General features: G+C 44.4%; 1 protein-coding gene across 2 annotated transcripts in view; it reads left to right on the forward strand.

Moving 5' to 3' along the window:
- Positions 1 to 26899, forward strand: part of AGBL1 (AGBL carboxypeptidase 1) — a 4192795-nt gene that overhangs the window by 299592 nt on the left and 3866304 nt on the right. The window lies entirely within an intron of this gene.

Consider the following 26899-nt stretch of genomic DNA (forward strand, 5'->3'; position numbering starts at 1 on the left):
CACTGACGGGTCAAATGCGCTAGTCAGCGCGGCATCTCAACAGCGGCCAGACAGGCGGCCCCTCTGGGGCAGGAGGAGGTCCCCACGGCCCCCACCAGCGCTTGCAACAGTCCACGGGGCCCCCGGCCCAAGCACCCAAAAAATGTCGCCTGGTGCCCGGCATCTCTGCTCCCCCGCTGCTCGGTCCTCATTTCACAGGCCCTCCTGCGTTTCCGGTTTATAGAATGAGGGAGGTACCCTACTAGTGGCAATAGGGACTGGGTAAGTTCAACGGTAGTATCAAAAATGTCCCAAAGACATCTACACCAGTTATGTAAGCACAGTTTAACAGAAAGATTATTACACAACAACAAGAGAAATCATCTAGAAAATAATTGTGTCAGCCAACACTTGAATAATACACATAAACCCAAAGATTGATATATCAAAGCACATTTGTGACATTTATTGTACATACAGGTTAATCTTTAAAATCATTAAAAATCACAATCCATTATTACATATTTATTAAAGGAAACACCAAGTCGACTTAGCGTTTCGGTGATATTTGATTGATGTTTCACCTTCTTCAGGACAGTTTTCTAAACAATGGAAAGTATTTGTGTTATTATTAATTACCCGTGTTGCTGACCACAAACAATCATGACATTTATCATAGATACATCTCTTTCTGCCTCTAATTCTAATACATCCTAACATATATATTATACATTGTTTCAGAAACATACTCACAGCTACATTTTTTTTAAAGCATTCTAAAAATACATTTGCCTTACTGTCATCCAGTTCTACTATGTCCTACCCCATTGTAAAGGAAACAAGCAATATCTCATTTTCTGTGGGTGGGTTACTCTACTTAACATTTTATTCCAATTGGTTCTACCTTAATGTGTATCGACTTTGTATTGGATTACATAAACATCTTTATGAAAAAACTTTTTCAATTGCCACCCTACCTCACTTTTTCCGTGGGGTTTCTATAGTGTCTGTGGAGCAGCCGTGTTCAATAGTAAAATCGCTCCAGAAGTGTATCTATAAATGATTTATAGACAATTTAACAAAGATACATTTAGGGCTTCCCTAGTTTCACATAACTCTCTGCCTGACATGTTATACATACCAATAGAAACAGCTTTCAATGTCTAGGGAACTTGGTTGGAGCCACCGCTTGCAACAGTCCACGGGGCCCCGGCCCAAGCACCCACAAAATGGCACCTGGTGCCCGGCATCTCTGCTCCCCCGCTGCTCGGCCCTCGTCTCACAGGCTCTCCTGCGTTTCCAACATCGCCAACAGACCAGGCAGCTTCCAGGAAGCAGCGGATACAGTGAGAGGTGAGTGGCTCTCTCCCTAGACTCCAGAGAAGCCCATTTCGCGATCGGTGGGGTCCGGAGCTGAGACAGTTTACAACCGCTCCACCATCTTACTTGGCCACCTTTGTATTACTTTTTGAAATTTCATTTGATGAATTATTTTAATCTCGTCAAATTTTACTTTCGTTTTTAAATTACTCCCTACTCCCAATTACCTCGACTGTTTTAATTGCATTGTCCTTTACACTTCCTTATTGTCTCTTTCTGAATATCTACTCTTCTAAACGGTTGTGAGTTTACTTTAATTACCTCAAGAATGTTATCTCCATAGGTGATCAAAGCAAAATTCCAAATGCCACCATACACATACTGTAGATTGCTTGTAGTTAATTTGGAAATTCACCAATTGATAATGTGTTCTTGATGATCCTGCTCTCTGGTATAGCAACAGAAGGTCCTTGTAGTTTTGATTTGGAAGTAATGGAGGCCAGGGATTTGCAGGGGATCCATTCATGTTTGTGGAATTTATTAAATGTTCTGGTTTATTTCTCTTTTAAAGAGTCAGTTTAAGTAGTTTATTCAAGATCACCATAGGTGGTGAATAAGACATTCTTAAAGTACTGATTGTCTTTGAAAGGATAGCAAGATTTAAGATGAGTGACTTTATCATTCAAGTGGTTTTGCTAAGGCATCAGAGTGTTTATGAGACTGTTTTACATTTGTTAAGGTGCTGGTAGTGTTGTGCAATTCATTGAGAATGTTATTTTGAATACGTCTTTGAATGGACATGTAACGTTAGAGTTTCATTGAGTGTAGTGAGAACTCTTACATTATTTGATGGATGGTCTGTACATTCTCTGCTGCCTTTGACAGCTCTTTTTATAATTAACGTTGTATGTTTTCCCCCAAAGTCTACTGGATATCTCATTTTAGTTTTTCAAAATTTTACATCTGAGTTTTGATAGCCTGCCTTTCTTCTATATGTCCTGGCTGTGTTCTTTTAATAGAAATTTCCATGTAAAATGCCTCCATACCATAAGTAAAACTGTTTTCTGGAATAGTTCAAGGTGTGGAAATTGGGAAGATGTTCATAGAAGGACTTAATTTCACGTTTCTTGCACGGTTAGGCAATAATAGCTGGATTGTTATCTCCAGCTGCTTGGACTGTGGATTATAGACTAAGTGAAAATTTAATGATGTGATGGTCACTTTTTGAGGCAATTGTTGCGCCTACCATATGGCCTGCCATCCCGGTGATTCTAGTGACCAGTTGTTGGAAATCAAGTGAGTAAGCATGATATCAGGCAAAGTGCTACAATGCAGCAGTTGTGTGGGGAAGGCTAGCAGACGAGAAGGAAGGGAGCAGGGAAAAGCAGTGATTCGAATGTAAAAAGGCGAAGTCTTTAATGTTGTATGAGTGCAGGCTAATTTTATAGGAAGACTGCGATCTAAACACTGTTTAACTTTTCTAGCTACTTTCTGAAGAGAGTTTAGTATGTAGTATGGAAGTTGCATCAGGTTCAAAATACTTTTTTTATAATAAGGAGGTATGGATTGTGGCCTGCTAGAAGATCATAAATATGATCTCTCTTTTTGCTTAGTTAGTGTGTATTATTTGGCATACAGTACATCTGATTGATATCATTACAGTAATAGCTACAGGTATCAAGGTTTATTTTGTTGTGGTGGTCTGCTTGTAGGGTTTTTTGTGTGTTTTTATGTTTTGGACTTGTTTTATGATCACTGGTAGTCTTTCTGCAGCACTGAAAAGTTATGGGACGATCAACATTTCCTGTTAAATTGATCTTTCTGAGGTGAAAAGTTTGTCTCTTGCCCTGTTTCGGGAGCATATGACTTACCATTGTATAAATGGGCATTGAATTCGTGAGTGATAACAGCAAAGCAGATCTTATAGATCAGTAATTACTTTAAAGGTTTTAATTTAAACGCTTTTCATATAAAAAAAACAGCACATTTCCAAAGGGTTGCTTAGAACAAATAAAAAGGTACTTATCGATGTACCTTATGTGATTAGTTTTTTCTGGCACCTCAGAAACACAGGATATTTTATTGTTGACAGTCAACAAACAGATATACTTAACACATGTAAAATTTGTTTAGTTCCCACTGGGCGTCCATTCCTGGTAGAATAAAGTGAACATTAAAGATATCTGAAGCATCAGTTTCTGGAGCTGCAGTATATTACACCGATCAAACATTTCACAGCTACAGCTTAGAGTAAGTAAGTGAGTAAAGAATTTATTTGCACAATTAATTAAAATCATTGCAATTTACACAGTCATGGTTAAAAGCTAGAAAGAGACACTAATCAATTCTGATAAAAAGATAATAGACACGTAGGAGAAAAAGAATCAATTTTGAGGAATTAGAGTTCATTCTTGATCATCTGGTGGTAGCAAAGAGTTCATTTCAGATATAAATTTTACAAAGCGCGTCGCCATCTGAGGTGAGTCGCCCCTCATACATGCTTCCAGTGCTTCTTGGCATGTCCTGATGTTAAGAAAGACCCAAATCGGGCGAAGCCAAACAGTTCTTTGGGCTAGTAAGCATCTACAAATGCACAAAATGTGAATAAGGTTTTCCTCCTCCTGGTTGCAGAAGCGGCATTTAGTGGAGGCGGCCTTCTTGTATCCTTGGCCGAACTTGTATGACATCAGTGGAATTAGGCCAAAACGTAGTCTCATTAATTGATGTTTTACATAAGGTTTCATAGGCGATGAAAGATAGAGCGGTAATATTTTTGGGGCGTAGAGTTTAGAGGTCCAGCTGCCGTGAAAGAGCTTTAATACTAGTTGTGCATCGTGGTCATAAGAAAGAATGTTTTCCTGTTTGGTTAAAAGTTTGGATTTCGCCTCTATGGGCAGCGAAATTGAGCATATATCTTTAACCTTTAGAGTTTCCAGACAAAAGGTCAAATATTTGTTCGACGATGTGACAGGATTGCTGACCAATGACCATATACAACTCTTCAAAGTGTGGGAGCTGGCTAGTTTCGTTTTTAGGCTGTAAACAATGAATCTTGCACTCATGATCCATGAGAGGTCGAGTTTGGCAGTTGGAATACTCTACGGAAGCATGATGATTGAGCTCTATCTAACCAGTTGATCATTTTATCTTTATAGGTTATAGCGCCAAAAGATATTGTTGGGAGAAGTTTTGCACCTATCAGTTTTATTAATGGGGCAAAGTCCGGGGAATGGAGGGCTCTCTTTGTTCTTATAAAAGCCCCCTCCAGGCTTCGAGCAATGCCCTGCATTGCGATTATATGCGCGGTCGGTCTCCCTTTATGATCTATCCAAACACCCAGATATTTATATGCAGTGACTGATTCCAATGCCTTCCCCTCAATAAACCAAGTGCTCTTTTTTGTTTTCGAAGAGGATATTACCATTACTTTGGTTTTGGTAGCATTGATCTCTAGTATATTGGTGTTACAATACAAGGCGAGGGAGTCAAGAAGTCTTTGAAGACCCACCTGTGTTTGATCGAGAAGAATGGTGTCATCAGCATATTGCAGGGTTTGGATTTTTATTAGGTCGATTCTTGGTGGAAAGGCTCGACAGCGAGAAAGCCATTCAGGGAAGTAAGTAAGGAGAATAGTAAAGGTGCAAGGATGCCTCCTTGCTTTAGGCCTCTGTTGGTATAGATTTTATTAGTGGATGACCATCTCGAGGTGACTCTTATTTTAACCCAGGTATCTGTATGTAAAGCTATTAGCGCATTCAGTAAGGCCTGGGGAATGTCCCACTTTGCCAATTTTTCCCAGAGTTTGGACCGAATCACGCTATCGAAAGCTTTCCGAAAATCAATGAAGCCCAGGTATAGTGATTTGCGTTTTGTGGCTAGGGTGGTTTCCATCATATGGACTATGCAGATCAGATTATCTTCAGTATGGCATCCCCTTTGGAAGCCAGTTTGTGTAAAGGGAATTAGAGTGCAGTTTTCCACCCAAGTTGTTAGTTCTGATAAAAGGACACTTGCGTATGCCTTCCCGTCCACATCAAGGAGGGCTATCACCCGATAATTGTCGGGGCTAGAGTGCAAGCCTTTTTTGTGGATGGGAACGAGTAGTGATCCTAGCCAAGAAACCGGGATAGGACCTCCCAGTATTGCTGCCCCAAAAAGGGGTGCCAACATCAATGCCCATTTCTGGGCGGAAGCTTTATATACTTGGGTGGGAATACCATTGGGTCCTGGGGCACCACCTGAACGCATTTTCTTTATAATTAGCACTTTTTGGTTTGGAGTTATCTTGGCAGTTGGCGTCGTATCATCCTGGGAATTGGGTTGCTTGAAGATGGGAGGGCTGTAGCAGTTGGTACCGAACGGTGCTGTATAGAGTGCTTTGATGTAAATCTCCCAGTCAGCAGGTGATATGTTAGTTGCACTGGGAGGTTTGGTGGTTTTAGTAGCCTTGTTTACCCAACTCCAGAATTTTCTTTGATCCTTAGATTTTATGATCTCATGGGCCGCTGCCCAATGATGTTCTTCCTCCAATTTTTTTAGAATAAACCTGGCCTTCCTATATTCTTTTCTGATAGCTGATATTTCGCTCTCATTGTTGGCAATAATTCGCTGCAGTTTATTTAATTTATTTTTTGTAATAATCGTGAGTTGTTTTTGCTCTAGGAGGGTAATTGGAACCGGAAGGTCTTTAACTATACTTTTAGTTAGCTTTGGGGCAAATTTTTCTCTGAAATCGGTCACTATACTTTCCCATAAGGATGCCGTCAAGTGACTAATGCCATTCGGGGCCCATTTGGTCAGCAGATCGTCCACTTCTGCTTCTATTACTTCCCGATTATCCACGGACCATCTCAATTTTCTTACATTCTGTAACTTCGATTCGTTGCCAATCAGGGGAATATTCGGGCAATGGAATTGCCAAAGATCAATTTTGCACGTTAAAATTGCATGGTCGCTGTCTGAAGATGGAGTTACCAAAAACTGTCGTACCAACTGGAGTTGAGTTACTGATATCCATATGTAGTCCAGAGTGGCCATTCGTGAGGAAGATACATGAGTATATGCAGCCGGTTGATCCAAAGCATTTCTTCAGTTTAAGATGCGCAAGCCTAGTTGGTTTAATTGTGTTGTCAATTTTATCCCTTTGGCTTCCTTCCGTTGGAACTGAGGTTGTTTATATCAGGAAGCATTTTTCTCAATGTAGCCTCTCGTCTTATTTTGGAGGGGTGTAAATAAACACAACGGAGGATGATTTTTTGTTTTAATTTTTCCTTTTCTTGGCACTGAATCTCGATGCTGATAAAGATATAGTCGCCCTCGCCTTTCTTTATAGAGTGGTAATAGGTTTACAACCAGAGTGTTCTTCACGGCGATCAGCACACCTCCAGAGGCATGACCACCTACAGCAGATGGAATAGCGTGTGATTCGATAACAGTGAAGTCTTCCCAAATGGTATTCTCCAGGGCCCGAGTTTCTTGGAGAGCAAATATGTCCTGGGTCTTCTGGAGGCCCGTGTTTAATCGTTCAATTTTCTCTTTCGTTAAACCCCGGATATTCCAAGAGCATATATTAAGATAGTGGACTACATCATAGGTGATTTTTTCTTCATTCAGTGTTTTCTGTGTATTACCCTAAGGCCTGAGAGAGCCAGGACCAATCTTGGGATTTATGAGGCTTAAGTACGCATTTGCGCGGTCCCCCTACTTTTGTAGCTATTATTTGAAGTGCATTCTCTATCCAGGGTGCGGTTTTTATTCCTTGTCCGGGGCCACATAGTGTTGAAGATATCTGCTGGATATTCTTATCCTGTTTTTGTTCTAGTTTGTTACTGTCGACCATTGGAGCGTTGCATATGTTTTTTTAGAAAATCCGGGTATTTAGTGTTGGTATAGAGGCTAGCCTGAACTCCCCATTCACTCAGTTGTTTTTTATTGTTCATTAGGATTGCCACCTGATCAGGATTGTAAAAAGTTACCACAGTCGATTCATTTATCTGGCCCTGTTCAGGGTCCATGAAGGCCACACTTTCGATGTCCATTGATTTTATGCTTTCTAGGCCGGGGAGCTGCTAGCATATTTCCTCTATTTATCCCATTTACCTTGGGATACGTATTCTGGGTACAGTGATATTTTTTTGTATCGTTGAGACAGGGAAGGGGACTTTCGCTGGTTAGGCTTTGATTTTGCGAAGTGTCATGTTTTGAGCGTGACTCTAAAGGGTCCGTAAGTGACTTTCGTTGAGTGGATACTCTAGGCTACCGCTCAGACTGTGATTTGCGAACAAATTATATACTTTTCCCACAAAGCTGGGCAAAACTTCCTTGATAGTTTTTGGAAACTCCGAGTTAGTTATGCTCCAAAAACTGTTTGCCAATGTGTTCAGTTTCCCCAGCTCCTCATACTGATTCCTAGTAAATTAAATTGCCTATTTGAACTTTTTTTGCTGTACCATGATTATTGGCTGTATCATCCTCTACAATATACTGAGAGTTAGACTTTACCTTTGAAAAGTGCTTTACTTGTATGCCCTCATTACAAGTGGCCCATATTAGTTACTTTCCCGCCCAGGAATTCTCATTCCTCTAGGGTTATGGTAATTCTAGGGACTGGGAATATCAGGAATATCTGGAATCATGTGTTTTGGCAGAATAACGTATGAAAATCAGTTTTACCTTGCTGATTTCTGCATGTTCTTCCCCAGTTTCCACTTGGAGATTTTGGGCCTTATGGCTTTGGTGGTCCTCCAGCGGTGCTGCCACCATACCATCTGCTGTAGGATTGCCAAGGCTATGGCGTGTCCGCCTGCGATGTCCGCCTGCCAGATAAAAAGTAATCAGGGTCGGGTGGGTGGTGCTGCAGCGGTTTCACAGCAGTGGGATGTTAGGCTTATATGAAAGCCCAAACTGCAGCCTGCTTCCATGGCTGCACATGCAGCACGCTCCTTCATGGTGTTGCATGCATGCGACACCGTGCAGGAACTGGGGTGCAAGTACAGGGGGCACAACATGTGCCCCCAATGTTCGCAGGGTGGTGCCGTTCCGGGGACCATGAGACATAGTATTCACCTACCTGATCATGGGCAACTGCGCTGAATTGAGGACAGTTACACTTGTGGGGGCTCAACCAGAGCTTATAAGTAATGTGCTTCCATCTGAGGATTAATTTCGGACACTGCAGAAAGTGGCTCCCTGGCCTGGGAAGTTAAATGTGGTTTCTTTTGGGTTGAAAGTGGCTCACTGGCCTGGGAAGTTAAATGTGGTTTCTTTTGGGTTGAACCAGTGGCACCTTTGAACTAGTTATTGATGTTTAATGAGGTCTGTTCTTTTGGGAGGTATTGTTCTAATGAGAGCAACATTTCATCTTATTTCTACTGGACATAATGGTAATTATATCAAACGAATGTCTACCAGTTATGCTTCTGCATATTTAAGATCTTTCAATAATAACCTAAATTGCAATGCTGGTAATATGTTTTTGAATTTTTGTATGATGCTATAGGGCCACCCATAAAAGACATACCATGATTCTTCTTCCTTTCAGTTAAATTGATGTTGCTGTACTACCTGTGTGGTGATAAGCCCGACAGTTCTTTTACATCAGCTTTATCTTACTGGTTGATGAATTGGAGGCATCTGACTGCAAATGTCTCCCATCCTTTACACTTTACACGGAATGTATTCATTCTCATCCCAAGTTGAAGCTGCAAGAGGAAACATTTAGTGGCCAGTTACCTTGTGTAATTTATCAATTAGTCTTATGTGAACATCAAATAAGCAAGGTCAGTGACATTTCACCATTTAATTTAAAATCAATTTTCTGTTCCTAACAGAGAGCTTGACTATTGCCAAAAATCAACTAGAAGGTGTGAACAAAGAAAGAGCCTGTACATACTTTTCATCTTAATTGTATTGTAGTTTGTGCATGTCACAGAATGCTCCCAAATTCCTAGCATGGTGCTGTTCTATGAGAATAATAATGCGATTGAAAGAATCAACTACCCATATAGTACTTGCTCTGTCTTATAGGCTTTATACCATACCAATGGACAAATTATTGACTTTGATCAAGCTTGTTTTTGTTAACCACAGATTGCTTTAGAATAGTCTGCACTGTTTGAGTTTTTTCTATCAGGCTTATCTAGGGTGGGGTAAATATAACTAAGATAAAATATGTATATTCTCTCCCATCAGGGCAAGGATGTTTGCTTGAGAGAGAAACCCTAACTGCAAACCACTCCTAGAGTAACTTTTTGTGCACGACCACTAGATCAGTCTTCTCTTCATTCAATATTTTCTCCCCAAATCCCTACTGAAGCACAAACTGCTGTGTACTGTCTTTGTCATGCTGACCTATAAAAGATTTGCTTCCTGAAATAAAGATTTACATAACAGAAAATTAATCTCTTATCGCAAAGTGGGCTATCACTCCTAAGGAATTCTGCAGTCGCATGGTGCAGGATGGCAGCAGGCTGGGAAAGACTTAAAAGAGATACACCGACTGGTAGCTGTTGCACTTTTAGGTGAGCAGAGGGGTAGTAAAATAAAGACATAATAATGGATATATATGCATGGGCAGAGAAGTATTGTGGAGGGGCTATAAACAACATTGATAAAAAAATGTACTAAAAACCTCCTTCATCTACATCAATGGAAATAAATAGCTGCCTTACTGCCACTCCCCCATACCATACTGTAGTGTCCTGCAGGACACGTTCTAGTGTTTTAGCAGGCACTTGTATTCCCAGCCACTCCCTTGAGGGCTGGCCACACTTGCAGCCCCACCCATCCATCACAGGCTTCACGAGTGACGTGACTAAGCATGGGCGCAAAATCCGTTCCGTTCGCGGAATTTGCGGATTTTCTGCAATTTCGCGGTCCGCGAATCTCGCGAAATCGCAGAAAAATCCACGAAATCGCGTTCGGAACAGATTTTCAAAAACTGAAGTACATGAAGCACTTACAGGGTTACAGCAGGTGCCCAAGTTGAAGCTAATTTCTTTGTAACCATTTACAAATTGGTTACAAAGAAATTAACTTCCACTTGGGCACCTACCGTAACCCTGTAAGTGCTTCCAGAGCGGCGCCTCCAGAGTTGTTGCCTACTTGTAACTATTCTCTGACCCTGCTCTGACCAACTAAGCAGGGTCAGAGAATAGTTACAAGTATGGCACAATGCTCCAGGCTGTCACAAAAATTAAACCACAACAGGAAGCACTTACAGATAAGGAAGCAGGTGCCGGACTTGAAGCTCAAATTCAGTAACACATTAACCAGCCCCAGGTTGAGGCTGGGCAGGTGTGCTTTCTCCCCATAATCTACAGTGGTGAAACGGAGGGTGCTGTGATGAGCCAGAAGGTGCAGTTGTGAACCAGAGGGTGCTGTGATGAACCAGAGGGTGGCAGTGGTGAACCAGAGGGTGGAAGTGGTGAACCAGAGGGTGCTGTGATGAACCAGAGGGTGGCAGTGATGAACCAGAGGGTGGCAGTGGTGAACCAGAGGGTGTTAGTGATGAACCAGAGGGTGGCAGTGGTGAACCAGAGGGTGTCAGTGGTGAACCAGAGGGTGGCAGTGGTGAACCAGAGGGTGCTGCGATGAACCAGATGGTGGCATTGATGAACCAGAGGGTGACAGTGATGAACCTGAGGGTAGCAGTGGTGAGCCAGAAGGTGGCAGTGATGAACCAGAGGGTGGCTGTGGTGAACCAGAGGGTGACAGTGATGAACCAGAGGGTGGCAGTGGTGAACCAGAGGGTGGCAGTGATGAACCAGAGGGTGGCAGTGGTGAACCAGAGGGTGGCAGTGATGAACCAGAGGGTGGCAGTGATGAACCAGAGGGTGGCGCTGCTAAACTGCCCGGGAGCTCTGTGGGTGTGAGCCCCCGCGCTGCTGAGCTGCCCAGGGGTTGTGAGCCCACGCGCTACTGAACTGCCCCGGGGCCCAGTGGGTGTGAGCCCCTGTGCAGCAGAACTGCCCCGGAGCCCTCTCAGTGTGAAAATCATTCATGCTCAATTGCCTGGGAGCCCTCTGGGTGTGAGCACACATTGTGCTAAGTGCCCCCTACCTCCTGTACATATATACCCGTACCGCACAGCGCTAGTATGCTCTTGCACCATGAAGTCTGGTGCCTGGATGCTCCTGATCCGTGTAGGTGGTGCAGTCAAAATGTAAAGTCATAACTTGCTACACAGCACCAATAAACACATGTCCCCCCTGGCACTGGTATGCGCATGTACCAGGCGTGGAGCACCCGCATGCCACTGCACCCTACTGCCCAGCGCCAGCATATGCCTGTACGGGGCAGTTTAGTATGAGATAGGACATTGTCCAGTAGCAGCAGCTGCATGCGCCTGAACCCACTGAGCAGGATCAGAATGGCTTTGTACCAACATGTGCAGCAGAGCTACGCTGGGCATCTGAAGGATTCTGGGGTCCTGTGCCAAACGTATTTTTGCATCCATGAGTTTCCCGAGCGCCATCCCCGTGTAGCTCCTGTGACTAGGAGGCTGCTTTCTCCTCATCTGCTGCTCTGCTCGGTCTCTGACCCTTTATAAACAAGATGCATGTGAACTCGCATAGAAGCCCCGCCCGTTTGGCCCCGTCCACAACACACTAGCGGTATGAAATGTCTTCCCGCCCGTCCCTACTATAATGGCCAGCTCACTTAAGGGACCTTGGCGCCTTTTGGCATGCTGGCAAAGTTACAGGCACACGTGGTCACATATTTGTGCAAATGGCACAAAATTCCGCAAGTTTGCAGGAAAATTCGCGAACTCGCAGATTTGTTTTGCCATTTCGCACGAGTTCGCGGACCGCGAATTTGCAAATTTCGCCCCTATTTAGACGTGACCCTACCAATAAAAGGGGCTGGGTGCACGTGCTCGTGGCCAGTTCCAGTACAGTACTAACGTGCCTGTGTGGTCCTTTACCCAGCATGTGGGCCTATGACCCAAGGCACTACAATGGTGACGAGCCAGTTCACACCCCTGTGCACGACAGCTGCATCTGTTGCACCCCCGAGGAGCAATGCATTCTGAGGCAACAGCACCTGTCTGCCCGCAAAGCGTGACACTGCAACTGCCGGCCGGCACACAGTGGCCTGGGAAAGGAGAAAGGATGCAGTGTTGCCATACCACTGAGCAAAACCACCAGCCAATACCCGCAGCCCCAGACAGCGACGCAGAGCAGCAGCGCATGCACACAAAATCAAACACAAACTGTAGTAAAGAAATGGTCTCACCCAGGACGGTACATGCACCTCCTGCTTATTGCCAAACTCTACAGCGCACCGTCATTAGAGTCCCCCACAAGTACCAGTGATCTCAGTACACCATGAGGCCCGCAGCATCAGGAAAGCTGCTGTGGCCTCATGCTGTGACCCGAGCGCCACCTAGCGGTCATTAGTATACACCACATCCACAAGCCCAGTGTGCAAGGCAGCCCCAACAGGGCTCACCGTGGTGTTAAAGGCAAACCACCCACATGAATAGGATTCTCCAGCACCCCAAAGGTGCGAAAAGAAGGCATGAAGCAACAGTGGGAGAAATCGGACAGCTTTAAAGTAAGAATACTCACCACAACTCAGCCCAGGCCTAAAGTTTAGCTCAACTGGAGGCCCGCAGAGATGAAAACACGAGGCTGTCATCACAATCTATTAGGGTCACAGGGAATAAAATAAAAAATAGCCAGCAGTGCCCCTGTTTACCTCGAAATGCCTGCAGCAACCAAAGCAGCCTCCCCTCTCTGCAAATGCGAGCAGCCTCCCCTTTCTGCAAATAAGAGCTTCCTGGCCGGAGTCCCAGGAATCAGCTGGGTACGTTGAAAAGAACCGTGACAGTGCCACCTTGTGGTTGTTAATCGCATCACAACCTGCCAAGGAAGGAGCACAACGTGTGAGGTCCTGCAAAAGAAAACAGTTGCCATACTCCCAGCACATACTCGCAAACAGGAGAGTGGTGGCTTGAAAATGTTTTCAGCTCCCATGCTGCAGTCATGGCAGGAACTACCCATTTGAGAAAAAGAAAGACAGCCAGCGCTGGAAGAGGGGAGCAGTAACACTACTGTCACTTCTGCACTGCTGCTACATGCACTGGTAGCAGGACAGACACAGCAGCCACGACCAAGAGAAGAGAAACTGTACACCCCAGCAGGGCCTCGCCTCATTAGCCCTGAGTGAATCTAGGGAGTCCATGAACACTGACAAGATGTGCCAGTCAGTCTGCAGGGTCCCAAAGCAGCAAGTCCATGAAATGGAGAAGAAGGTGGTGAGAGACACAGCCAGGATGGATGATGAGTGCACCACATGCCCCAATGGGCTGCCTAGACTCTCAAAGGTGAAAGACTGTTGCACTTCACCAAGAGCCCCAAGAAGCCCGGAGCTGCTCCAGCCCAGGCAAGTGCCGAATAAACAAAAGCAGCAAAGCCAAAGGAGACAGCATGGCCCACAGGAGTTACATGAAGGCTGTGCACATGGCGAGGAAACCCTAGTGGCTGTATGATGCCACTGCAAGTGCAGAAACTGCATCACACGCTTCTGTTAGTGTACAGCCACCACCACAACACAGAGCAAGCACACCAAGTGCCAGAAGAGTGCGCCCACAAAAGAGAACGAAGAGCGCAAAGTCAGAGGTGCGCAGAATGATGCATCAGCAAACCTGATAGCATGGGCAGGCGCCTGGGAGATTGACATCTCCACAGAGATCCCGCAGCACAGAGAGCAAGTACATCTTAACTGCACCAGCAAAACCCCGCAGTGAGCCGAAGAAAGCACAGAGTGACCTCCCTCACACTGCCTCAAGACGGAGTCGTCAGTGGCCCCAGACAGGCAAGAGGAGAGTCGCACACTCCACGTGGCAAGTCGCCACCGCAATATGTACTCCGGAAACAGACGGCACTTGGTCGGACGACTCATCACACAGCAAGCAAGGAGCACATCACACAAAGTGACTGACCCCACCAAGCATATCTGAACAGAGGCAGAAGCAGGCGCGCGGCGGACCAGCCTCGAGCCGCAAGCACAATGCCCTTGGGTGAAGAAGAGTGACAGTCATGTCACCATGAAGCACAGGATGAACACAGGTGTGCTGAAAAGTCCAACAAGAGGAGGAGAACGAGGACTCGCACCACAAGCCAAGAGTGTACCAGGACACACAAGACAGCCACCAGGGCAGACCGACGTCCCTGGAGACAGCTCAATGGGAGAACCAAATGTAAGCCGCAGTATGCTCAAACCGCTGCTAAGTCACTCCAGACATCCTCTCTCCCAACAAGTCAACACCACCTGTTTTCCAGGTTCAATGGCAACCACATCATCATTTCTATATGCATGACACTGCACCCAGCAGGAAATATGGAAGTGTGACCGGAGGGTCTACACTATGAATCTGACGACTGACCATGTTCTGGAGGGGAAGTCGTGAGTGGCCAGGCTGGTCGTTGAAGAAAACTCGAGCTGCTAACAGAGCACATCCTGACACACCAACAGCAAGCAAAGTGAGTGACAACCAGAGAATGACCTGCCATGTTCCCAGCGGGAGACCAAGAGCAGGAAAGGGCGGACTGCGTCTAATGCCCAACATTCCTCAGCGTGTCCATCATGCCACTGTGACCCACGTCTTAGTAGCCCAAGAGGTCCAAGTGCAAGGATGCAGATGCCTCCCCAAAGGAAATGGAAACACCTGGCCACCCCCACTCTCAGTGATCGACTCAAGAACGAAGACCTGCAACCATCACGGCAAGTTGTCACCCACTGGTTTCCAGATTCACCATACGGCTGGCAATGCCACCACACCAGTCCTCGTCAAATGCCAGAGCCCGATGAAATGGAGTCCTACACCGTTGCCACACCATCCGACAAGAAGAACTAGAGGCTACCTGTTAGCCTGGCTTACTCCTGAACTGCGTCAGCGAGAGCATGTCTTGACCAAGACTCATCCACCCCTGAGGGTTGTGCGAGCGACTAGGTACTGGCTCCTCGCTGGTCTTGCAGCTGCCCCCATTCGGCACACACGCAGCCACAGCGCAGCCCACGAGCAGTCCCGTAGCAACTCCGACAACGGGCCTCCCCGGCGGGAGAGTTGGACTTGATATTGCCCCACCAACAGGTTATAGGATACAGCAAAGTTGCTCAACAGAGACTCCAGTCGATCTTGAAACACCTTTGTGAACTCTCACCATGGACTCCAAACATGCTCATAATGCTTCCGGTTTTATGAACTGTTAGAACCCACCACAGACCATCCTCAACATAAGTAGAGTGGAGCAACCCAGGACCTAAAGATACATTCTCACCAGTATACTAATGGGATGCAGCTGATGTCTCCAAGCCAGGAGTTGTGTCCTGAACCACTCAGGTTAAACTAGGAGTGCCCGCTGAAATCGTCCTGCTGCAGTCAGAGTCACCAGCCCATGCCTGCTGTCTTCCTGCTACCTAACACAAGAAGCGGATGGACCATGTGGTGTTTAGTTGACTGTTATTTATCCCCACAAGTTGGACTGATGTTTTGTTTGGTTCTTCAATAAAGTTTGGGAGGAAGTAGTGTCCTGCAGGACGTGTTCTAGTGTTTTAGCAGGTACTTGTATTCCCAGCCACTCCCTTGAGAGCTGGACACTTGCACCCCCACCCATCCATCCCAGGTGTCACAAGTGACGTCACCTTGACAATAAAAAGGCCCGGGTGCACGTGCTCATGGGCAGTTCCAGTGCAGTACTAACGTGCCTGTGTGGTCCTTTACCCAGCTTTTGGGCCTAAGACCCAAGACACTACACAAACACTGCATATATCTATCCAATCCCCATTTAAAAAACTGTCCAAACAATATGTAATTACCTTCCACCCGCACCCACCACCCTTTGCATAGTCCCACCATCTCTTCGTCCATAGCTGCACTAGCATAGAAGCTGCACTAGCATAGAAGATGTTGGTTGGTGCAGGAATTGTACAACCCTCATTCTGTCATCCCCCTCAGGTCTATGAAGATGTAGGAGACGGTGGGTGAGACCACTCACTGCCATCCATCTGTTTCTGTGGGGTTTCTGCAGACTCAGATGAGGTGGTGAATCAAAGAGGAAGCAAGCGCTTCCCCTCGGGAACATCATTACAGTGGTTAACGACTCTGGTTACACCACCATTGTGAGATCGGAGAGCTGAATAACTGGATTCTGATTTGGTTATTCATGCTATAGGCTTCAAATTGAAGTCATATACAATACTGCGACTGAAAATTTGATACTCTTTGTTAAAGGGAAAATCTATTGGTCATATTGACTACTGTTCATAAAAATATGTATCAAATTCAGTCGACAGTAATAAGCAAAGGTGGGTTGTTTCAGCTCTAACTTGAGCTTGTACAGTCTGTGTAAAATCAGACGGAAGAAAAATAATTTTAGTTGAAATGTAAAATGAATGAAACTTTGGGCCATATTATCAAGAACAGCTCAAATATTATCGCCACTTTAGCAGCAGGAATCTGCCACTGAAGCAGCGATAAGGGGCTTGATAATAGGCCATAGAGAATTCCAATAGAAACCCAGGTTTGATGTCCTTGACACCAGAACCTGGGTTTATATTGAAATACTCTAGGGCATATTATTAAGTCCCTTTTTGCCGCTTTAGCTGCAGTTTTATGATGCTAAAGCAGCGATAATGTTTGCGCCGTTCTTGATAATATCCCCCTTGGAGATTTTGTTGCAACTATTTTTTACTTAAGGAAGTATGAAACAAACGTTAGTGAGGTGAGACCTTCTGCATGTCATGTGCCTGTAGAGAGAAACAAAAATGAAAAGTTTTCAATCAAGTAGGCCAGAAACTTTCTTTTTGTGAGGTTTCCAGCTCCAGAATAAAGCAGAAAACAAATAAAAGTTGATACAAAGAATTACATCAAGTATGGTAACAGAGACGTTTCAGGAGATCATGTGATAAAAGGTAAGTCCATAGTGAGGGTGCATGGAGGAGGCAAAGTTACCTAACTGTTTTAGTGAGATGTGGTCAGATAGCATAACATATTAATATGTTGTCCCTATACTCTTTAGCTTCCTCTGTAAAGATCTGTTCATGAGCTCTGGGTCAGAGGCTTAAATGTGAGCGGAGCCCACTTTGCCATTCGTCGTTCTGAAATCATATCAATATATACTATCATATCATGTCATTAAGAAATGCAGTACTAGCTGCTACTATTTAAGGTATTCAGTTTCGCCTAAGGCCCAGCTCCCACTTACCTTGGACTGGTACTCTGACCAGTCTAAGGCACTTCCAGACCCAACTGTCTGCCTCTAGTCCCCTGTCTTGCTGCACTTCTCCTTTCTGTGTGCTCACCCGCCTTCACACTCTTGCTTGGACCTATGTTCTGTCTTTTGTGCATGGCTTCTGAGCCTGTCTGTCTTTGTGCTTTGGCTTTAGTGCCTGTTTGGCTACTATATCTGTTTGTCTTTTTTAATTTTGTGCCCATTTGGCTTGATCTGCCCAGTCTTTCAGCCTTTTGTGCATTTACTTCTGCACTCTTTTGTGTTTTTGGAACTCTGTCCACACTTTTCCCACCTCCCTACCCCTCTCCTACCTGATTCTGGTGTGGGCTTTCTCCCACTGCAGTTTCATGCCCCTACCTAGCCCATCACTCACTCTCCTCCCCTCCTAGGACCTACTCAACGGTGCAACCTGTACAGCTGCGCAATAGGACCACAAAGGTGCACCAAAGGCAAGCCTGCCTACACCTGTCCATGACTATAGTTGCCTAGCACCACCGACTCTGGAACATCTGACTGCCACCACTACACTTCAGCTGACATGCTAGCGATTAACAAAGGACACAACTACTGCCCTGTAACACATTTCTTCGCATGGTAGGAGCATTCTCATGCTCTCATTGCTGCTTCTCTTGCAGCACCACCCCTACTCCACCAACGGCACTCACGCCACCCTGCATCACCTGCAAGATCCTCAACACCAGATCTCTCTGCAAACACACTGCCGAGGTTTCAGCCTCACCAACACACACTCCCCTGACATCCTCTTTCTCACCGTATCCTGGCTCGGCCCATAATTCACCCCCTCCATTACAGTGGCCACCCTCCCTGGCCACAAGATCACTCTCCGTGACAGGCTTCACAAACCAGGAGGAGGCCTCACAATCATCTACAAAGACATCATGACCTGCACTACCTCAACAGGCGAACTTCCAACTACATCTCAGCCACTCTGTAACCACATCGTCCATCAGTACTCAGCATCATGTTCAGCAACCTCTTCAAAGACTTTAACTCTCCCATCCAAGAAAAAATAACAATGCCAGGCAATATGTGACAACAGCAATGTGAAGAAGGAGTTCAAACAAAAGTTATAAAAATATTAACCATTTTAATTATTTCAACAAATGAAATTGACATTTAAAAACAGCAGTTACTGACTTTCATTGGTGCATTTAAAATTCATTACAAAATCAATGGTTAGGTACATATAAGGATGGTATCTTTGACCCACGTTTCGACACAAGCAGTGTCTTCGTCAGGAAATAACCATCAAACATTACAATCTAAAATAAAATAAAACAGTGTTAAGAACTTATCTTCATAGTACATTGCTTATTTGTTGATATTATTAAAACAATATTTCCATGAGCTGCTTACATAGACCTAAAACATGCAGTATGTTATGTCAATCTATCAATATGATTAGCTGTATTGACATACTACTTAGAATATAAATTTGATATGTGAAAGAGAGGAGAAAACAGGTAAATCAGGTACAAAATTATGTATTGTACACATGACTGCAACATTACAGGAGATGAGAAACAGATTCAAAATAAACATTTCAAAATGACTGCAGTATTGCAGAAAGATAAACCTATACAGTAAAAAGGGAGAGGAAAAAAGGTAATGGAAATGACTTTCTAGTAGAACTGGCTTTGCTGTGTGCTTATATATGTCTGTTTCTATGATATAAGGACACATATCAGCTGGCGGGCACTGAAATCATTAGATAAATTAAAAAGCATGAGTTATGACCTACTTCTGAAATCCCAAGAAGTGGAGCACTTTCCCATCGTCATTATATCCAATGACTCACTCCTGTTCGGCGAACTCAACATCCATATTAATGACCCAATGGACGACAACACCACTGACCTCCTAGAGAGCCTGGACAACAATGGACACATAAAAGGCCTGTATCACTTTACCAGACGCACACTTGACCCAGTATTTACAGCCAGCAACTAGATTACCTTTAGTCACCTCACCCTGCCCACATGGACTGACCACTCCATTGTATATTGCAACGCACCACACCCAGCAAACCAAAGCCAATTATCATCTTTATATACAAGTGGAACAACATAACAGAAGAAGACTGGGCCCACACCCTGAGATCCATTCAGCCAATCATAACAGGCGACCTAAAGATAGATCTATCCTCCTTTAACAACTAGATCTCAGACTGCACCAACACCCTGGCCCCCATGAAGAAGACCGGACATACAAAAACCTGGGCTCAAGCATGCTGTTACACGGAAGACCTAAAAGACTCCAAGGGCTATTGCAAACAACTGGAAAGAAAATGGAGAACCAGTCGATACAACACCTCTTGCGACACCTACAAATCCCCACTCAGAAGGTACCTTGCTCAGCTCAAAGAAGCTAGGAAAGTGACCCTCATGCTCAAACTCGAATCCTGATCCAAATCCTGCAATGAACTTTCCTAAATTGCCTAATATTTCACCAACTCTAAAGCAGTCTCCAACACCAACATCCCTTCACAGATTCTCTATGACGATCTGTCCAACTTTTTCCACTACAAAATACTCAAGATCTACACCCGCTCAATTCACTCCAGAGGACATGATCACACAATCACCCACCACCATCAGGAGCACCCACCTCTTTACAAACTGGAGCACCATCACCACAAACCCATGTAGATCACCCACTCAGGGTCCCCTAAAGACTTCTGCCCACTCCACATGTACAATGTGAGCAGCAAACTGATCACCTTAGGGGAAACTTACCAGACAGCTGGAAACAGGCAGAGGTCATAGCAATCCTGAAAAACCCCTCAGCCAACCCAAAAGACCTCAGCAATTATAGGCCCATCTTGTTCCTGCCCTTCCCAGCCTAAGTCCTGGCAAAATAGATCAGTAAGTAGCTCTCTGCTATTCTTTAACAGCACAACCTCCTGGACTTCATAAGTCAGGGTTCGTCAGCAGCCACAGCACAGATACCACCCCCTGGAAGCAACATATGACATTTGGTTCATCATGGATTGAGGAGAAACTGCCACTCTCATCCTGCTCGACCTCTTGGCGGAATTCAAAACCATCTCCCACAGTGCCCTCATTGTCACACTTTAGGACTCAGGAATCCCTGAGCATGCCTGCCTTGAGCACCTCGTTCTTCTCCAACAGGACATGAGTTAGACTCTCCACGTTCACCTGCAAACACAAGAAGCTTGTGTGTGGCATCCCCATGGCTCCTTGCTCAGTTCAATCCTGTTCAACCTAAACATGGCGCCCCTCGTCTACATCACAATAACCAACTGCATCAAAATTGCCTTAAATGCCAATGACACTCAGCTCATCCTCTCCCTCACTAACATGAACACTACCAGGACCAACGTCACCTCACACATGTGCGACATGGCCAACTGGATGTCATCAAACTGCCTCGAACTAAACACGGCCAAAATTGAGATCCAAATTTTGGGAAATAAAAGCTCCCACTGGGCCTCCTCCAGGTGGCCAACCAATCTGGGTCCCACCCACACACCCATCCCCACAGACCACACCACAAATTTAGGATCACGATTATCAAACAGGTAAATGCTATGATCACATCCTGCTGACACATCCCTAGAATGATTCGCAGAATTTTAAAATGACTTTGCTAGACCTGGCACTATAGGCGTGGGTTTCCCCTGCATTTTTGCCTTTGCCCCCTGTGTTTTTGCTGTGTGTTGGACTCTGTTGTGCTGGTCTAGATGCTTTGGACTGCTGTTAAGTGCCAAAGTGCAAGTGCTCCCTTTGTAAATTATTGTTATGGATTCGTGATTCCATGATTGGCATATTTGATTTACTTGTCAGACCCTAGTATGGTCACTGTGTGTGCCCAGGGCCTGTATATCAAATGCTGCTAGTGGGCTGCAGCACTGATTGAGCTACCCACAGAAGCAACCTGTAAAATGTAACTCTGGCCTGCCATTGCAGATCGTGTGTGCAGTCTGGGACTGCCATGTCGACTTGGCAAGAGCACACACTTGCCAGTCTCTAAACCTTCCCTTTTCTATGTGTTAGTCGCCCCTGAGGTAGGCCCAAGGTGCCCCTGTGGGCAGGGTGCATTGTATGTGAAAGGTAGGACATGCCCTAATGTGTGTGGCATGTCCTGATAGTGAATTACTGGCAATTTCGTATTTCAGTATTGCACGGCTACCTGTTTCCATAGAACAGAATGGGGAGTTTGTTTATAACATTTTATAAACACAATTGGCCCAAGGAACAAGGTAGAAAAATAAAGTGTAGTATACATGATATCAGAATGTAAAAATCATCTTTTAGTGAAGGTGAATTTTACATTCTGTGTTTGAAAATACCACTTTTAGAAAGTAGGTATTTTCTTGCCTAACCATCCAGTGTGCCTCTGCTAGGTTTGTGTATTGCATGTCTGGCTTTTGGATGACAGGGGCTGGAGAGGGGCAGCGGCTCCAGAAGACTGATTAATCAGGGCCGGGCTGAATAGACCAAGGCTGCATTTAGAGTAAGGGGTGGAGATTTCTTTGCACCTGAATTGGCCTGTTCTGCCTTCAACAATGCTGTCTTCACCTCCTGCCAGGAAGCTGCACCAGTGAGGACAGAACTGGTTTTGGCTGGGTACAGAGACTCTCTGCTTTCAGAGGACAAATTATTTTTGTGTATAAAAAGTGGGGCCCAGACCCCAGACTTTTAGATCAATTCTGAGAAATCAAGAGGAACCTTTGCTAAGGAGAAGAGCCTGATAAGATGAGGAGGAATACTGCCCCTGTGCTGTTTGCTGTCTTGGGTTGCCCTGCAGTGGCTGCTTGCTGCCAAGGAAAGGAGAAGAGGACTTTGCTGTTTGCTTTGCCACCTGATTGAAGAAAAGATCTCCAAGGGCTTGAAACTGAGCTTGCCTCCTGTTCTGAACTCTCAGGGACAGAAAGACTTCACCACCAGCTCCCCTGAACTGCCCTGAGGGGAGTTCTGACCTCAAGAGGTGCCTGCTGTTGTTTTTGGCCTCTAGAGAACTGTTTTCCAAAGGGAGCAGCAAAATCAGCGCAACGTGGAAGAAGCAAGATGCATCCATATCAGTTTCCGATGCATCCCCGAAGCAACTGTTGCAGTGCCTGCCACGCCTTGATAAATCGCTGCACGCTGGATCAAGTGCCCCGATCTCCGAAGTACAAGACCGATGCACCGATTTCGACGTGGCTGCAAGAGTTCACGCGCCGTACCGGATTGTTGCATTGCATCGAGGCGCCAAATTTGTCGCATCGTTGGGGGATGCAGTAAGAAACAGATGCATCACCTCCTCTCCAGTAAGGAACAGATGCATCACCTTCAATGCGCTGCAGTAAGGAACCAATGCATCACCTCCCCCGAAGCAAGGAACCAACACATCACCTTCCCTGCGGCCATTTTGTTTGTTTTGCTTGACGCATCCAGTGTACTTTGGGCGGAAAGTGTTGCATGTAACAACTTGAATTGAACTGAACTATTTCTACCATTTGAAAACCTTATTTTTTATACTGTATTGTCGATTTTTGTTGTTTGGTCTTGTTTTGGTTTAGATAAAGATTAATTATTTTTCTAAACTAGTGTGGTGTTCATTTGTAGTGTTTTCACTGTATTACTGTATGTGTTCACAAATGCTTTACACACTGCCTCTGAGATAAGCCTGTCTGCTCGTGCCAAGCTGTCAAGGGGGTGAGCAGGGGTTATGTGGGAGTGTATACCCCTTACCCTGACTAGAAGCAAGGGTCCCTATTTGGACAAAGGTACCTATCTCTGTCAACTAGAGACCCCCATTTCTAACTTCTCATGAGCACAAGGCGCACTGTCACTTAGGCCTTCATCACCAGCAGACTCGACTACAGCAGCTCACTCTACCTCAGCATTTCAATCAACTCACGCCAAGACTGCAGACCATCAAAAACATCATAGCCAGACTCATCCTAAATGTCCCCAGAAAAGCCCACATAATTCAGTACCTCACTGAACTACACATGCTACCCATCCAGAAACACTGCAAATTCAAGTTGCTCATTCACACCTACAAAGCCCTCCACAACACAGGGTCAGCTTACCTCAATGCCAAACTCCAACTGTACCAGTCTACAGAAAACTATGCTCCCCCACATTTTCCCCTGCAGAAATCCACTGCATCTGCAGAAGCAAGACAGGAGAACACACATCTTCCTTTATCACCACCAAACACTGGAGAGAACTTCCTGAAAACATCAGAAATGTCTAATCACTTCCCAACTTCCGTAAAAATCTGAAGACCTTGCTGTTGAACTAGGAGTACTGCTGGCCCAGCTCCTGCACATTTATACCCTCATGAGTGGGAAGCTGCACCATACAAATCCACATATTATAACATAATATAACCCAACATATACCATAACATAACAATTTAGATCTAATAGTCTGTAATCATTAAAAAATTAGTACTTAACTGACTATGCTTCACTGCCTTTTGGTTAGGTTTCTGCTAAATAAACCTGATGTATATACATATACATATATAAATATATATATATTACAGAGTTACGTTGCAGAGAGGTGTAAAAGGGGGCGTGGCCTCGGACCATCTCTCTGCAACGAAGCTCTCTGGCACTTACTGGAGGTACCTGGTGGGCTAGTTGGCCCCCAAGGACCCTCCGGTTTCAAGTGAACTGAATTCCCCAACTTAAAACACACCACGGGCCACATTTGCACACTTGTCACATCATGCCGCACCCCCTCCATTCACCACTGTGCAAACGGGCCCTCTGGCACATTGTAAATTGGGGGATTAGGTCCCATTGAATCCTGAGGGTCTCTTGGGTCCAACTAGCCCACCAGGTACCTCCAGTAAGCACTACAGAGTTGCGTTGCAGAGAGGTGTAAAAAGGGGCGTGGCCATGGACGTCCTCTCTGCAAAGCAGCTCTGTGGCGCTTACTGGAGGTACCTGGTGGGCTAGTTTGCCCCCAGGGACCCTCAGGATTCAAAGGGACTTAATCCTCCAAATTACAACGTGCTAGGGGGCATGGTTGCACAGTGGTTCAGAAAGGGGGCGGGGCTTGATAGAAGAAGTTAGCAATCCTGCTGTGTGGGACTTACTGGTGGTAATAAAATGGATAGTTGGCCCCCAAGGTTGGTGTTTGGGGCTAACTACTACTCCTGTTACCTCCAGTAAATCCCATACAGTGGGATTGCTAAGAGGTGTTTCTCTCACCTTTCTCCACCAACCTGGAAAGGCAACTGGTATGTTATAGTTAGACATTTGCATTTAAAAAACCTTTGAAATTCACTGAAAACACATAGGTTTCAGGGATATTATAAATAGAAATTAGCATTTGAAAAACCATTGAAATTCACAGAAAAAACTATAGGTTTCGGGGACATTATAGTTAGTTGGACATTTCACTAGTACAAAACCAGAAAAAATCCTGTTATAGTTAGTTCAGCTAACTATAACTCGCGCTCCCGCAATACACTGCTGATGACGTCACATATTACATCATTCATGACATGCTCAGTGACATCACTGATGGCATCTCATGACATCACTGATGGTATCATCGATGACATCATCCACGTGAACATCTGATGCCCCTCCTCACACTCTAATATAACCTTTGATATACCCACTGTAAATTACAGACTACCATTTTCAAAACCATCGACACACCAATACCAGTTACTACATACGCACTCACTGATTCCTAGGTCTACACACAAATCCATTCATTCAGCCCTACAATCACTCATACATGCATTCACTCATCAATACAACACTATCATATGCACTCATACACCTGTACAGACACACACACCGCCACTCATCCATGGAGTTACTCACACACCTAGTCAGTAATGAAAAGAATCAATTACACTCCCATTTATTCACCTATACAGTTCTACACTCACCACCTCACTTATTCATACAGATACTAACACATACTTACTCTCTTATATAATCATTGATACAAGTACACACTCATCCATACAGCCACTCTCACAATCACTGACTCTCACGTATAGTCATTTATATACTCCAACAACTCACATACACTGCCTTTTACATATGTAGTTACTTGGACATGTACCACTGAGACATCCATTTACTCACCAACAACCCAGACACACACTCACCCACCCATACAGCTGTCTCCACATGCACACTTGAAACCATATACCCAGTGAATCAACCACTTACGCATCTATGCACAGAGTCACACTCCTCCCACCTACCCACACACACACACTCAGTCTCCCATAAAAATACTTAGGCAACCAATCAATAACCCATATAGACACTCATGTAGCTAGTAACCAACCCATGCAGCAGCTTACACAACAACAGACAGACTGATACAGACATTGATACAGTTTAGTCACTAACCCATGCATTCAGTAAGACACATTTAATCACTCACTTATACAGTCAGTCACGTACCTACTAAATCCTCCATCCAGACACTTATACACCCACTCATTCTTCAATACACCCTGGCATATATATAAAACATATTTAAACTTTAAAGAAACACAAAGTCACTGGATGATGTCATCAGTGATGTCATCAGTGATGTCATTAGTGTTGTCATTGACCATGTCATGAATGATGTAATATTTTATGTCATCAGCAGTGCATTGCGGGGGTGCAATTTATAGTTAGCTGAACTAACTATAACGGTGGAATTTTGCTGGTTAAGTACGAGTCAAATGTCCAACTAACTATAACTTCCCTGAAACCTATGTTTTTTTCAGTGACTATATATATATATATTTATATATATTTTTATATATATATATATATATATATATATATATATATATATATATATATATATATATATATATATATATATATATATATATATATATATATATATATATATACCTGAACTCCGCCATTCGTCCTTTGCAAGGAAAAAACGGAACGGAGCAAGGTAATGTGCCTTATACTTCTTTTATTTCATCAGGGTGCAGAATCTCGCCATTACGCGTTTCAGCCCACTACAGGCCTTTATCACATGACATAAAATGCACGTTGGTGCCATTATTGAAAACTCATTGATTTACGTCAGATGCGCAAACATTGGCATAGACATAGAAAACATTGTAGCTGCCCTATTCGTCTTTGAATAAAACCTCTTTGCATGTTAAAAACGGAATTATATCTGTATAAATACAGTATGTCATGAGTCAAAATTTAAAATTAAAACAATAGATTAAAACAATAGATTGAAAATCATATCAACCGTCTGAATGATGTAATCACAAACCAAGTGGCTTTAAAATATTTCCAATGCTTTTTAGAAGACATATTATTGCATAAAGACATTATTGAAGCACTGTTACAACCTCTGGTATTTAAAATTCTATAGACAACAGAG

Source organism: Lissotriton helveticus, chromosome 3_1 (assembly GCF_964261635.1).
Source record: "Lissotriton helveticus chromosome 3_1, aLisHel1.1, whole genome shotgun sequence".
NCBI lineage: Eukaryota > Metazoa > Chordata > Amphibia > Caudata > Salamandridae > Lissotriton > Lissotriton helveticus.